Raw genomic sequence first — 15,557 nt, forward strand, 5'->3', positions numbered from 1 at the left:
AAAACTCCTTCCTTGCCTCAGACAAGAGTTTGCCTGATGGGCCCAAGCATTCATCCTCATTTTGGACCTTTCTTTTAAGTTCATCCGTCAGGACCAAACTCTGATAACAGATGCATCAGAAATAGCCTGGGGAGCCCACTTCAACAACCTCCAGACTCAACAAACACATCTACCTAAAAGAACTAAAGGCAGTCTGAAAAGGCGTAATTGCCTTCCAAAAGCAATGGAAACTGGGAGTCGTCACAGACAATACCACAATTATGTGGTACATAAATGGGGGGACCCACTCTTTACCCCCCTTTGTCACCTAGTCATGTACATTTGGGAAACCGCAAATTCCCTAGAGCTGCACCTCCTAACACAGTGCCTACCAGGATTAACCAATCAACTAACCTCAGCAGGAGCCTTTCAGACCTCCACGAGTGGCAACTGCATTGGGAAGTATTTCTCAGCAGAGCCGAAAAATGGGGAGTGCCACAGATGGTCCTTTTTGCCACCAAAGAAAATGCTCGTTTGAAAACGTTTTGCTCCAAGAACAAAATGGAAATCAGACTGGAAGACAGATGCCTTTTCCTTTACTTGGACAAACCTATTCATTTATGCCTACCCCCATATGACTGCTGTCCAGAGTATTGCTTTAAATAAGGGAAGAGGGGCCAAGGGTAATTTTGATAGCCCCATTTGCTGAGGCAGCACTGGAATTCTCTATTACTCAGTCTAACTAACTGGGAGCCATGGCTGCTGCCTCAGAGAGTGGACCTACTAATGCAGAACAGGAGCACAATAATACACCCCAGCCTGCACGCACACAAATTGGCAGCTTAGATAATACCTTGATTCCATGGAAGGGGTCTCTCCTCAACAAGCAGGACCTGGATATTCTAAAAGAGGCCAAGAGACCTAGCACTAGGAAGTCTTTCTTTGCCAAATGGAAAAAAAATATTTTTTTTGGTGCAGACAGAAGGGACAAAACCCTTGTCAAGCTCAGATCCCTTTCATCCTGTCGTACTTATTCAGCCTTTTTGAAAAAGGTCTCATTTTCCTCCATAAAAAAGCCATGCTTCAGCTATTTCTTCTATCTGCCTAATTAGCCTCCTGTATTTTCACATCCACTCATGAAACAATTTCTGAGAGGGATTGTCCTCATTAGGTCTCCCAGGAAACCTCCTGTTCCTCCTTGGGACCTCAGTTTCATTCTGGAGAAGCTTACCCCAACACTTTTAGAACTAGTGACTTCCACTGATATGAAATTCCTAACCTGGAAGACAGCCTTCGTACTAACCATTGCCTTAGCCAGACTGGTGTCAGAGCTTCAGGCCTTTGTGTGTGGAAGCTTTCATTATTTTCCACCCATACAGTGTCTCTCTCAGACCAACCCTTCCTTTATGCCTAAGGTGGTGACAGAGACTTCTTTAAACCAGACCACACAATTACCTATATTCTTTCCTAACCCTCAGAACAAGGGAGAAAGGATCTTCCATTCTTTGGATGTACATAAGCAACTGTGTTACTACTAAGCTAGAATCAAGAGTGACAGGGAGATCAGTTTCGCAACAAACTATTTCCAAATGGATCTCCCACTGTATCTCCTTTTTCTACAGCCGTCATGGTAAGAAGCCTCCTGATGCTGTGAAGACACATTCCACTAGGGCTACTACTACTTGTACTGTCTTTCTTAAAGGGTTGCCACTAAGGACTGTTTGGAAGAAGCTACTTGGACCTCAGTGCATACCTTCTCCAAACATTGCCATCCTTCTAACTTTTCCAAGTCCATAGCAAGATTTGCCACTGCCATTTTGCAGAGCATCCTTATGTCCTCTTAATCTTTAAATTCACCCTCCTTTTCAGCTTTGGGATTTGTCCCACAATTCAGGACTGCAACAATGAAACATGGAGAGCATTGTACAGTTGTGTACATTTACTATAAATGTAGCTGTTAGAGTGTATTCATTGTTTCAGTATTCTTTCCCTCCCTCCATCCCCTCTGGCCTGTGGAATGGACTAAGACATTCACCTTCTCAGTCAAGGTGGCCACCTACCTCCTTCACACTTATTCTCGAATACAGGGTCCCAGACTTCTGACCTCAAGGATGCACTGGGAGGCAAGAAAGTACTGATGTCATGGTACCAGCTGACTCCCTGTATACCCAAACATAGTGACATTAGATAGGGGGTCCATCAGCTTCAGGAGGAGGGGGAAATATTCTCTGGTAGTCAGGCTGGCCAAGGGCTTCCAAGGCTGGAAATCTGACAAGTCAGTACTGCAACAGTGAATACATTTGAGCATCTACATTTTGGGGTAAGTGTACACAACTGTACTTTATGGTAAGTACATAACTTTCATTTTCACGATCCAAAATGCAAACAAGCTACTACACCTTTGCAGTTGTGTTAGATAGAGGTCATCTTTTCAATAATTTTGTCTATATTGATACCATCTGGAAAATGATACCCCAGCCAAATATTGTTGTGCTCCTGTACAGATATTTGGACACAAATATGAAAAGCCCCATAATTCTTATGACATAAAACTTTTGTATCTCTGAAGGTATATTGATTAGCTGTCACCTATTAGGGTAGATTTGTCTGGACTGATGTCAGCTTTATATTATACATGCTTCCTAACATTGAAGTTAAAAAAAAAATAAGAAAACCATAATTTTCATAACCTTAAAATAAATAAACTATTATTTTTCTGCTGGTAAGCTAGACAGAGGGCAAGTACTTGGGCAGAATTGTCCAGATTACTTTCAGCTTTAGAGTGATACTTCACCCATCGTATTGATGTGGTCCCTTACAGAGATATCCATATAGAAAAAATATAATTTTAATATTTTTACAGGTATACTATGGATCTTGCATCAGCACTGGACTGAGGACAGCTTTCAAATGATAGCTATACCTGTCACGCTGAATTGATATCTTACAGAGATACTGACAAATATAAAATCATAGTTTTCATAATCTAAAACATAAACTAATGCATCTTTGCAGGTATCTCTGGTAGAGGTCATATGTCAAGTTCGATTTGTGCAGAGTGATGTAAGCTTTGAAGTGACATGTCTTTTATTATGCAGATATACCATTTAAAGATCTCTGGCCACAAATTTGAAAACTATCAACATTTTCATAATTTCAAATTAAACAGTTGCATCTCTGCAAGTTAAATAGAGCTCATCTGTTGGGAATAGAATAACCTGGATGGGGAAGGGAGCAGCCGTTCCCTTGCCAATGGTGTTAGGAGGCATGGTTGGCTGATGGTGATTACTCAGTAGTGTAGTACCTGCATTTATTTCCATACTGACATTCACAAATGAATGGTAATACTACTAGTGCAGTTAGGACTAAAGAGCGTCAGCTGTTTATATGAGATGTTTGTCTAGACTTATGTGAGTTTCAGAATATGCTCTTACCCATTGTGATGACATGCTGCGTAACAAAGATGATAAAAATATGGAAAATGTCATACAAGTATCTCTGCAGGTGTGATAGGTATAGATCATATCTTAACGTACATTTGTCCATATTGATGCCAGCTTTGAAGTTATACCTGTCATTTTGACATGCTCCTTTACAGCGATCTTGACACATGGATAAAAAAAATAACTGTTTGTGAGATGAACTTTTTTTTCATATGTTTGAAATCATAACAAAACTTCTGTGTACCACATTCCATAGGGGAGTTAGTTGTATAGTTACTATATGTGCCAGTTTGTCACAGTCATTTGTGTAATAGACTTCCTGTTTTGCTATATATATATATATATATATATATATATATATATATATATATATATAACATCTGCAATTTATTTACTATGAAGTAAAGCATTACATAGGTTTCCAGAAGAATGCCACATGTTCTCTAAAGTCCACATTGAACACTCTTGCATTATAGTGGTAAAGTATGAATCCGTTCATAATATGGATGTGCTGCAGACACATGCACTACTGCCTAGTAACAGTGGTCAAAAGATCTGTTGTAGGCATGACATTAGAAAAACTTACCCCAAGTATGAGTGATAATGTGCTTCACAGAGACCATTCTTATTTAAAAAAAATATGGACTGCATGTTTTCTGAAATGCCACTTTATTACGACACATAAAACTGTAGCTGTTCAGAAGGATGTGTAGATGAATAGGTTTGTGAAGGTAATACAACCCCATACAGACTACATTTATGCAGATATTCATCAGCAAATTTTGTGTTTTTTTTTTTTTTTTTTTAATGCGAGCAGTGGGGCAACATATTGTACCTCAGTAGCATATACATATATGAGAGAAGAAGTGAAGCAGAATTCTGCAGATGGTCTAGATTACAGTTTATGCATCATAACTCATGCCTTGTATATCCTTGCAACGTACATGTTCTAGACTATGAAGGCATATTGTATCTGTCTGGAAGATCAACATCAGTCTGCTTTTATGTATGGAAGCAGTACATTATAAATGTAGAAGCCTGAGTTCAGTCTATACATCAGAAACACAGTGTATAATCGAGTGTTCATAATCTTGAACATGTTTAACACCAGCAGAAGTTATAAAAACTCATCTGATTGCATCTGTCGGTGTTAAGTCTGTGCACAGAGGGGATCAGGGAAATTGCTCTTTTCCCACTGCAGAACGATCTCTGAGTTGGTATATGTAGTTAAGAGAAGGTGCGGAGGGACAGGGTGGGCTTGTCCCCCTGCAAAATAAACTAATAAATTACTTGTTTTATTTTTTCACTGTTTGGGCGTTTGATTTTTTTGAGATTGATCATTAGCTGTTTGAGATTTGTGTACTTTGATGTTTAGAAGTATATCCTATACATCAATGAATCATCTGTATAATAACAATACACTCCTGTAGCAGGCACAAGTGATTTCTGCATGCTTCACACCACCTACCTTTTCTTTGTCCCACTAAAAGTTAAGAATGTACCATGACACTTTGTGGTATACTTAATTCAGTCCCTCATCCTTTTGACAGATGATGTATGCCTTTTAGATTAAAAATGCAAATTATTTCATTAGATGTGTATATTTATATCTCTTTTAGTAATATAAAAGTGTTTCCTGTGGCCATGCTCACTGCTTCCTTAACAGGCTGAATTTCCTTGGCATGGAATAGGGCACAGTGTGCATTCTAGCAGCTTGTTACAACAAAAAGGCAGATTCTGTTTTTGTTTCAAGTCTGTCCTATTTGTAGAGCCATAGCTTGGCAAGTTAAGGGTTGGCTGACTGAGTGCAAGCTGTTAGGGATGTGATAATAGGAGGTACTGCCATCTATGACAGGAGAGAAGTAAGGCAGTGGATGTGTAACATATGCCAGCACAGCTATCTGGAATTTTGTAACAAATTGTATGTCATTTGTATATCAAACTGATTTGTACAGATGCTTGTGTTGAAAATGTATTTGTAAAGTTGCTTGTGTTAAAATGTATGAACAGTGTGCCCTGCTGGAAATCAAATCCATATACATGTACTATTGTAACTGTTTAAAGGTATATGTTTAAAAAGAGGATAATGGATGAGAAGAGGTTAAGCTCAGTCCCAGCTAATTTCTGGAGAATAGTTGAAATTAAATTAGACCATAAAGATTGTATCTTGCAGTTCTGGTTGCAGCTAGAGACAAAATGTCTGTGAGAAACCTGGCTTAGTAGCTTTGTAGGAGGAGGAGGAGTAAAAGTGTTAAAATTGTTTTATGACTTCCAGGAGCTGCATGTGTGTGTATTATTGACACATAGGTGCTAAATCCTGGCAGTTTCTAGACATAGTGGGTAATGTGGGAAACAGAATTCAGATGATGAGATATGATGACATCCTGTAAGCTATCCCATAAATAATATTTAGATAATATATTGAGAAGTCTGTCAGTCAGACTTGGTGTGTTTCTTGGAACCAGACACAGAAACCTGCTTCATCTTGTCTTCGTGTAGTAAGTGAACCAGGGAATAGTAATTCTTTAGTCAGGAAAATATAGTGAGATTAAGTTAAGTACTGTTTTTCTGTCACTGTGTGAATCTCCTCATCTGTGATTGAAACTCTGGTGTTTACTGTAAATAGATATTTAGTATTTTCTTGTTCATTTATTATTAAATATATTTAAAGTTTTCATTGTGGTCGGTCCTTTTAGAAAATATCTAAGCTTTGGGAGTATTTGCATACATTTATTTGGTGATAACCATGGCCACATCTAAAAGACTGGCTGTTTGGTCAACATTGCCATTTGTTTCAATATTAATTTCACTTAGTATAATTGGATACCCTTTTTAAGAGCCTTATAGTAACTGACTGGTGGCAGTGAATCTACTTTGTAGTCTGGGCAAAGTTGGTAGAGTGGGTAATCTGTACCAGCCTTTCCCAGGTGTGTGTGTGTGTGTGTGTGTGAAAATTAAATCTCAGAGTGAGTGTGTCTGCTACTTGGAGCAGGGCACGAAACACTGGTTTCACAGAGAAGGTGCTGGAGGACTTGGCTTGGAGACTCAGCTGAGGACCTAACCCTGCAGGGATCTGTATTATAACACCGAAAAAAACTTTACTTCCAGAAGTGACCTTTGCTGAATGTGTGTCAACAACGTGGTGTTCATAGTAAAGTTTTTTTGGCAGTGTAATATAGACCCACCCTACAGTTGTGCCAGTGGAGAGCCTTACTGGAGACCTGGGGGGAAAGAGAGAGAAACCCAGATCCCAGGCTGAGTGTGTGCTCTTAAGGGAAATTGTGCTTGATACAGAGAGGTCTGCATCTGGAAATACTGAGTGTATCCATTTTTTGTTCCAAGTGAACATCCCACTCCAGTGTCAGTGGTGACGATTCAGGCTCCTTGATTATTACCCCATAGTGGGGACATCACATATCGGTGGCGGTGGTGGAATTCAGGCTCCTTGATTACTGGCCCAGAGTGGGGACATCACAAGGGGCATAATTGACAGTTGCTGATAAGGAATGAGTTCAGTGCCAAGATTCTTTTAAGAAGCTGTGGGTGAAAATGCTGCTTCTTAAATGAATGTTGATACTGCATTCACTTTTGTAGCTCTTCGTTATCGTAACTGTAGCAATGAGTTGAAAGCAGAGTTTGTTTTTATATATTTTTTTCTATTTTGGTCCTAAGATTTAGTTTGAGGATGTAATAGTCTAAGGATCAGTACAGGATTCAAGTTGAACTAGCTATGGTTGTGTCTCTGTCGAATGTGCTGAACCAGAGCTGATATTACTGTCCTTTTTATTTCTTTTTGAGATTTTTATTTGGACTTGGGAAGTTATGACCTTTGCAGAATGTTAAAATAAGGATTTTTGGATCATAGTTTTGTTAGACTGTATTTCCATCCTGAGGTTTTATTTATGTGTGATAAATAGAAATAACAGTGATATGGATATTTTTTCTGTCAATCTGTATGAAACAATGTCTTTTTCCTATAATTGCAGTACTGTATTGTATGCATAATTAGATATAAAAAAAGTATAGTTTGTTTTACTTAAATGCATGTAACTGATTTATTTTACTAGTGAATAGTGCCTTGCAATATTGGTTTGACTGTTTATATCTGCTGTTTTTGAAGGTGACTGTTTGGCCATCGGCTGCTTTTATTCTTGTTGACATTTTAATGAGAATACAGGAAAGTAGTAATTTTGCTAGAGAGGTATCTGTGCTCAGTCATGGGAAATATTGTGAGTGTGTGTGTGAATGAAAAACAGTTCAAGTCACAGTTACTGATGGCAAGAGTGGACTGTTTAGATAATCAGCTCACCCCAAGTTGGAGGAAATCCTAACGAGTCCGTGATTATAATGCTGTTCTATAGCTGGCAGTGTAAAGCATATTTAGGTATGATATATGTCATTTGTAACTTGAGGCAGTGAGGCATATTTTCCATAAGCAATTAAGGCCATTCACATACATATTTGGTGGCAGTAGCATGGGTTTAGGTTCTGTAACTCCCACACTTGACATAGTGGAATATTATGCTTCCTATATGATGCATAGAGGCTCAGGACTGTGGAGTGAATTTTTTATTTTGTATTTTATTTATTTAACATTTGTTTACCGGGAAAGTCTGACTTGGAACAAAGCCAATTTTCAGCGGAGGCCTTGGGAACAAAATCATATGTGAATCAAAAAGAAATTAACCCAGGCCACACAAGGGTAGGAGTTCATTTGCAATGCACTTCCAGATTATACACATTTCCAACTGGGTGGTTTGGACCAACTGACATGATGTCATTGTGCTTCCAGTTCTGATGCTTGGTTTTAGCATAATTAAAATGAAGGCACCACCAATTACATCTGGGATCCTATAAATATCTGCAATTTTAAAATATCTACGTATTATATGTCACAGAAAGCTACTGAGAAGGAGAACAGAAAAAAAACATGTATGTCTATGTAATGGTCAAGCAGTGATAGAAGTAGGAGTTGGTAAAAAATATTTTACAGTGGTAGGAAGCTAAAGATTTATATATATATTTATCATGCTCTGTACCCATCAAGCATAGAGACATTCAAGCTAACATTGTGACAGTGTCACTAAAACTTTTAGTAGCATTGCTGTTTTTATTTTTTTAATTAACTAAGAATCTTCAATTTTTAAAACATTTACACATTACTGAAATATGAGAAATTAATTTGCATTTGATGAGTAACTTGCATGCTGTTATATGGAAAGAAAACGGTCATGGCAGAAAATGGTCAGTATAACAGCCCACCTACCCAGTTATTAAATAGTAAATCAATTAAATCATCAGCATATAAATTCAGTTTGCTATTATAATTGATAAAAACATTGCAGTAGTAAGTGTTGCAGCAGAAAATAGAGAACTAAGTTCCGAACCTAGAGGTACACCATTAATAAGTATTGAGTTGAAGACATGATGGATTCTGTTTGCAGTATAAAACTTTGTAAAGCTAAGTAACCAACAAATCAACCCTTAGAAGAATTTTAAGGCCTCTGAACAGATTTCAATTAGTTACAGTAGTGTCCCTAAAATGTGTCTAATAGTTGTAAAGTTGTCCCATCTGATTTTGCTGCCAGAACTTTTGACACATTTAGACTTCCTTTTTTCTACATGTCCTTTTTTTGTGACTGCTGACCATCAGCACCTCCTGCTGTGAGCTGTAAGCTCTCCCAGTTTCCCCAGTACCTCACACCCAATAAGGCCACCAGTGGGGGGTTGCTGTGCAGATAGGCTCATCATCCAGGCATCCATGGAGAGGTTTGTGTCCCTGCCTGCATTATTCCATATGCAGTTCTCTGATGAGGCAGAGAATGCCTTCATTTCAACTATCCTAGGGTCTGGCTTTGTCCTCCCCAAGACTAGGGCCATCCATGTTTCAGGTCCGGTCCCCGATTCTCTGAAGGCTATGGAAATACTCAGTATCCCCCACTGTATCTTCAGCATTATTTAGATGCAGATGATGAGGTTGTTTTCTATATGGTCCTAACCTCACCCTCATGATGGCCAGTGTGAGCACCCACATCACTGCAAGGACCTTTTGTGGTCTGTTTCAGCATGTTTGTTCCTAGTTACACACTGTTGAGCACTACCATCACTGCCTTCATAGACCAAGTCCATGTCCCCCACCTATGATACATAACTATCTCCAGACAGCTTCCACTTGCTGGTTGCAAATGCAACCAGTAACCAAAGCCACCAGGTCCTCCCCAATGGGTAAGCAAGTATCTCACCCTCCTTCCCCATGCACTTCCTGTAGTGCCTGATCCACTATACATACAGGTTGTCTAGGACATAATCAGGGATGTATTCCTGTAAACTACAGAACTGGACACATTGAGACTCAATGGTGAAAGTATATCATGTAATGTGTGTGGTCACATCTTTGATGTAATTGTTAAAAGCTTTGCTATTAAATTGTCTTTGTATAGTTTTGTAGTGTATGTTCTGTGTGGCTGAAGAGGACTTTATACCATCCCACTTACCAGTTAGCTAGATATGTATAAAAATATTTTTTTGTATTTTCTTTGCAGTTTAAGGACAAGTATATTATGATTATTTTATGAAAAGTTTCAGCTTTATTTATTTATTTTAAGTTCAGATCCCTTTAGCAGTAAAATCAGCAAGAATGCAAGTGTATTTGGAAAGTAGCCCTAAAGTATTTGAGCACTGAGGTTTTTTTTTTTAGGGATAGTTCACAGTACTGAAAAATGCGTGCTTTCTGACAGTTTTATCAAGGGAAACCACGATTAGAGTAAACGTGCTAGAATTCCATCTTTTGAAGAAAAATGTTGAAATAATTTGAAAGCTAGAGTTGAGAGTTGAAAAGGAGAAAATTGACAAGGGTCTGGCAAAAAAATCCTTTGAGAATGAATTGGACTGAAACAAAATAAAAAGGAAAATGTTTCCATTTTTTTTTACTTGCCATCAGAGTCTCCCATTGCCATTGAAAAAGTCATTTTTCTTTTTCTTCATTTGAATTGCCTCGAGTCTTCCAATGCCATTGAAAAAGTAATCTCTTACCAAAGTTAAAGGAGTAGATCAGAAGCCAGCACCAGGAGCAAGTAAGAGAAAGTCCCATATGCCACGAGTCTTAAGGCAGAGGAAGCTGGGATTGTATGAGTAGGGCAATGGAAGCATTTGCTTTCCCTGACACAGTAATAAGGTTAATTAGGGGGGGAATATATGAGGGAACGAAGGTGAAAATCAAAGTGGAGGCGGGTCTTCTCTGATAAGTTCTGTTTAAGCAGAGGAAACAGGCAGGGGTGTCCTCTTTCATCTTTATTTGCATCATAGTTAGAGCCATTGGCAAAGAAAACAAGAGACTCAAATGCAAGGCTATAATTTGTATAGTAATCAAGAAAAGTTGGTTTTATTTGCAGATGATATTTTGTAACTGATAAAACAAGAAAATGACATTTCAGTGTTGTGGGACATTCTGAGACAGTTTCAAGTCTTTTCAGGATACAAAAATTAATGAAGATAAAACAAAGGCAATAGCTGTAAACTGTGTAACCACACTCAAATTGGTTCAGCAGTACCCATATTTGTAGGGAAGTGACAAAATGGGGTACCTAATGAGTACAGGTTATAAAAGGATTCTGTATGGCTGAGGATGTGTGGGAAGAGACTAACAAGATAATACAAAAATTGAGAAACTGGAAGTTCTGTTGTATGGATATCAAGATAGAAGCAAAAAGTGAAAATATTTTAGCCCCTTTAGTTTTATACATTGGTCAGGCATATTTTTAACTAAAGGAGAAGTTGTGAACAACAATTAATAGAGTTGAAGGATTTTATTTGGGAGAGGAAGTTGGCGAGTCAATTGGATTAAGTTGATCTTTCTAATAGAACAAGGTGGTTTGGGATTATTTGGTTTGAAGGGATATTTCAGAGCTACACAGTTAAGGCTCCTATATGTAGCACAAGCAGAAAGCTATAATTCGAAATGGGGAAGCTCAAGAAATAAGAAGAGACTGGTATTTGGGAGGCAGAACCTTCAGGTGAATAATAATAGCCATCCAGAATATTATATTCATAAAGTAGTAGAATGTATTCTAAGAACTAAGCAAACAATGGAATGGAGAACAGAGATTCTGCAGATAGGGAGGTAATAGGCAAGAGGGGGCTTGAGTTTACAGAAGAAAACTGGCAAAGGAACCAAGATACTAGAAACAAGTAGAGAGGGAAAGGTAACAGGATAGGAAGAGGCTAAGAATACATTTGGATTGCATGCTAGAGACTGCCTTCCATGTCAAGGATTAATATCAGTGTATAGGAAAAGAGAAGATCCTAAGTGAAAAACCAGCAATGGTAGAGTTTTTAGTTAAATCTAGGACAGAAGCTGCTGTTAAAAAAAGATGATGGGCATATAGAATATTGCACAATAACTATAGGAATCAATTGGAGGAGGTTAGAAAGGATTAGGAAGATAGACTGGATAAGCAATTCACAAACAAACAATGGGAGGATATATGTATGTCTCCCAAGTATGCAACAAAGTCTAGAATATTTAGGATGTTTGCTTGGAAGTGTTTTCATATGTATTTCTATACCCCAAGCAGACTCCAAAGAATGTTTCCTCAGGTAGATTGCAAATGTTGGAGGTATAATGGGAAAGAAACAGGTACTTTGGAACATATTTTTGAGAGTGTAATGAGTTGTTATAACTAAGGAAATTATTTTTTTTTTTTTAGCTGTGATATAGAATCTCAATTGCTTAGACATAGTAAGGCCTCACTGAGTTTAATTCTGGTGGCTGTCAAAAATACATTTTCTAGAAAATGGAAATAAATGTCTAACCCCACCAGTATTAGATGTAGGGAACATAGTAACAGAGATAAAAGAACTGAAGGCAGGATCTTTAGAAAATGATAGAAGCAAATTACATAGAAAAAATGGGAAATGTGAGAACAATACATTCAGAATGTTTTGGAGGAGGAATGAGGTTTAACGGAAGGCAGGAATTGAATGAGCTATGACTGTATAAAAGATCATATGTGATCTATGTTTACAACTGAAAATACAGCAATTTGGTTTGTTTTCATTTACATAAATGTTATGATTGCCTGGGTCATAAGTGATAATTCAATAAAGGTGCTTTTATTTTAAAAAAATCCCCTATGCCAATAGCAGTAGTGACAGAAGATGCAGAAGTCCATATAGCAGTAGCATTAAAGGCAGTTGCAGGCAATTCTGGTGACTGTTGGTCAGCTTGTTTGTAGGGGAGACACAATATATCAAAAATGTGTGAAGGCTTTCCCATGGCCGTACAGTAATTTTCTAATTATTCATCTGTATATCCTTCAACCTCACCAAAAGTGATACTGCTTCCTCCAGAGCCATTAATCACCTTTTTACGTGCTGGTAAAGGAGCAGTATAAAGTTCATGTGCCTGGGCCTTTGCTGATCTGTTTAATGGCACACTGATACTTCTCTTCAAGGGAAGGATAGAGTGGGGACTTGTGGTCAGCACATGCATTGAGCAACATTGATCTTTTTGAGCTCTGCCTTTCCTTTCTGTCATTCCATTGAAAGTAGAATTGTATCTGTAGTGTTAGGCCCAAAATAAGTAGGACAAAAGCATAAGGTGAGTCTTGAGATCTGAATTGTAATATTTCTTACCGAGTCCTTAAAAAAGACAACCAAGTTTAAAATAGTAACCTTTCCCGAGCCATGTGGAGAGTAACTGAAGCTGGATATGTCTTCAACAGTCAGTGTTCTTGAAAGGTTCCCAGAGGAATGACTACTCAATGGTGATGCAGACTGTTTAAGGACTGTAATTGCTGAATGTATTAAGCTAAATTCAAAGTTTTGTGACTATATGGATAAGTTGTCCATATAAGTCATCGAAAGAGAGTGAGGGAGAGACCATTTTAATGGACTTCTGAATGGGCAAGTTTCTAATTTTTGCCAAAAGGCCTAGGACAAGACATGAATTTAGATGCTAGAGAACAGTCTTATACACTCCTAGAACTGAGGTAAAAAGTGTCTCCATTTTGTGGGAGTGCCAGAGCAGTGGGAGGCCAGTGGCCATATGAAACTGGTCAGGTTTTGGCTGAATGAATAGATACCCTACCATTGATCAATTTTACAGGACTTTTTCTAGCTAGTAGAAACTGTTTTCAGTGTCCACTCTCTTATTTGTGACTTGTGCTACTAGGAAGATGTCTTGGGCAAGGTGTGGGAACTAGGGAAGCTGTTGAGGTGACAAAGAGCCCACATCTACTGTGAAAAAGATTATTCTTGGGAAGTGAAGTGACTTTATACTATTATTCAGACTTTGCAGAATCAAGAAAGAAAAATATATTTTAAACCATTGTACCTCTGTCCTTTGAATTCTGTTTTGCCTGGTATCCCTTTAAGTATATGATGTGCCATATGAGGCAGTGACATATCTGTAAAGTCTGGAAGCTTCAGTAGAAGAAGGAAATCTGCAATTGCTAGTATAGGTTGAAATACACCATGTCTTCTCCAGGTTGACACAGAGAAAAGCATTTAAGCCTTTTTTCATCAGAGTCTACATTAGCAAAGAAAAAAAAAAAACACTGTCTCAATCCATTAACCATAACAACCTGAAAAGTTATGGATTTAGATCAATTATGGATCACTGATTCTATCTGTTCATATTTAATGTACTATGGTTTCATCCTGTAACTTTTTCTGCTGTCCTGTGGAATGGAACACTATTTGGGTTTTTTTTTATTTGTGGGAGTGTCTTTCAGACATTTTCTTATTGTTTGGTCATTATTGCAAAGGGTGGTATGAAGGATAGTTTTGGAGCAAGTCAGTTGTAAGCATGGCAGACTACCACTATAGGTTAACTGTCATGCCATACTGCAAGTGTTGTAGTAGATTGAGAAGCCACAGGCTAAAATTTGAGTTTGTAATTAGTTGGTGGTTAGTGTTGCATGTTTCATGTATTCAAATGAGACACTAAGGCTTGGTATGTATTCAAGTTGTTTTATTATACGTACACACATCAGGAGCTGTAACTTGCACATATACCTCATACTTCATACGCTTACTGACTGGCTTGTTACTTCTAACACACACATGTGCATCTCCATTCAAGTTTATATTCATACTGACTCTGCACAAAATGGCACTGATCTCGCACATGCTGAGTAACATATGCAAGTGCTTGTCTAGCTACAGTGGCTGACTAGGTTCAATATACACACTGATCTACGTCCTCCATCTTTAACTTTGCTCAACATTGCAAAATACAAGAACAAAGGCATATTTAAAAACTACAATCTACTCTGCTACAGGCCCCATGTGGAGCTCAGTCTCTCTCCAACCTAACACCACTCTTAAGTATTCAACTGCGGTACCACCTTTATCATTCTTATAAGAAAAGCGCAGTCCGAGTCTGAACTGTCTGCAAAAAGCTAAAGTTAACTTTGAGTATGTGTCTACCTGTTTGAGCCAGTATTAATTTTCCCCTGGAGAGTACTGTGCTTTGGCTTGTAAGCCAACTATATTACTCAAGCATAAAGCATCCCTACAACTTAACATATTAACCCTCCTACCATACCAATTACCCACAGAGCACAATGATAAAGTTTCCCTAATAAACAAACACATTCAAAAACTGAAAAAACTAATAATGCATATCAAAACTAGCCCTAAGTAGAGACATCCACCCCAGCCCTGGCCCTACCATCTCCAACCCCTATCCTCATAATCAGACTACAAACCACAACTTCTCCCCTATCACAGCCAATAGAAAGCCAAGTGACTTCCTTCTACTAAGCCTAAATATTAGAAGTATATCCAACAAAGTCCATGAACTCCATGCCACCATAGACTTGTACTCCTCAGATATAGTCATCCCGACAGAAACCTGGCTAAAACCTCACATTACCAGTGAGGAAATACTCCTTACCGGTTATGGCATACTAAGAGTAGACCGGCTAAACAAGAAAGGAGGCGGTGTAGCTATAATATTTAAACAGCATCTGAACATCCAGATCTTAAAATCATCAGCTCCACAAATAGGCAATGAAGAAATAATATATACCAACCTCAAAATAAACCAAAACAAAACCATCAACATAATTGGATGCTACTTCCCACCTGGCCAGAACACCCCTCCACTAGAAAACCTCCTCAGCTGGTCTA

Source organism: Protopterus annectens, chromosome 3.part0 (genome assembly GCF_019279795.1).
Source record: "Protopterus annectens isolate FY-2018-M chromosome 3.part0, PAN1.0, whole genome shotgun sequence".
Classification (NCBI taxonomy): domain Eukaryota; kingdom Metazoa; phylum Chordata; order Ceratodontiformes; family Protopteridae; genus Protopterus; species Protopterus annectens.